This window comes from Carassius auratus, unplaced genomic scaffold, assembly GCF_003368295.1.
Source record: "Carassius auratus strain Wakin unplaced genomic scaffold, ASM336829v1 scaf_tig00023476, whole genome shotgun sequence".
Classification (NCBI taxonomy): domain Eukaryota; kingdom Metazoa; phylum Chordata; class Actinopteri; order Cypriniformes; family Cyprinidae; genus Carassius; species Carassius auratus.
The window spans coordinates 228179-229522 of record NW_020525272.1 but is presented as its reverse complement, the minus strand read 5'-3'; positions in this window follow the sequence as shown (position 1 = coordinate 229522).

Genomic DNA, 1344 nt, shown 5'->3' with positions numbered 1-1344 from the left:
GCGCCAAGTGTCGTAATCAGCTTCGTTACTGGGTCTGGGAACTTTTCCAGAAAAAGAACGAAGCCTTACAGGAGATTGCAAGTGTGGGCTAACACCTTCACTCCTCACAATATGCTCAACCACCACCTTCTGTATCTCTGCTGGGTTTATGTCACTCACTGAAAGGGACGGAGCTTTCCCTCCATTAGTGAACAGGACTGAATCAGGGGCATTTAAGCGATTTCCTTCCCGTGGGGCATTCAAGAGTGAGACTAGGGGCTGTTGATCTTCAGGGGTAGGGGGTTGAAGTGTCACAACTGGGGTCTCGACATGTGAAGGGGAGACATCTATACCTACGGGTTTCATAGCTTCAATATCTTCACCAATCTGAGACATCATCTCTTTCAACACCTCCCCATAGTCTTTTCCACTTAGCTTGGCTAAGCCCTTTAACTCAGCTAGATACGTTTTTGTAGCATTACTGCCAATCTGCGTAGTGTACACACTGCTTAATGCTTTTACAACATATTTAGCACATGGATCACCCTGCACTGTGTGTGTGAATGGCAAAAGTGGCTCTAAGTTCACTAAAGCTGAACCGCTCGAAAACTCAATGATCAGGTTTTGGTAAAATTCTGATTTAGAATCATCAACGAGAATGGCTACTTCGATGGAACCGTACTCCCTCAGGAAGTCAACGACTTGCTCATCCTGATCTGCTACCTGTGTTACCCCACTAACGATCACTGAATTTGGAATTTTAACACCTGACTTCTGTATGAAATCCATTTTGCGTATTCTTTCAATATTGATATTCAATGTCTCTGGCTCCTGGCTGGCTCGCCAATAATGTAACCCTTATTACGAGGTAGTAATAACGTACATAGATTTAATAGTCTAAAGTAGTCATAGAGGTTATCATAAATACGATTTGGACCAGAATCAGAAGACGCTAAATTGTTAAGAGCCTGAGAATTGAAGATCAATTAAAAAAAGAATACCACACCAGAATGACAGTTTAGACAAACCTGTATTAAATTCACAGGGTGAAACATACATACAAGCAAAAACACATTTATGAAAAATAACAAACTAAAATAATAAAGTGCGCACAAAAACAAAACAAAACCCTCTCGTATCAGAATCGTTGAGCTCAGTTCGTCCTCGGTTCGTTTTGCCTTGGTTGACAAAAGTTCAGTTTAACCGTTGGGGCCCTTTTTTTAACTCTGAGTTAGTTTTTGTCCTACCACAACGAAGATGAAGAGGATGATCCAGGCAGTTCGTCTAAAGTCAGAGTCACAAACACAGTTGGCTCGCCACCCAGCCACCCGGACTGGGAATCTATGAATCTCTGGGAGAACGTCT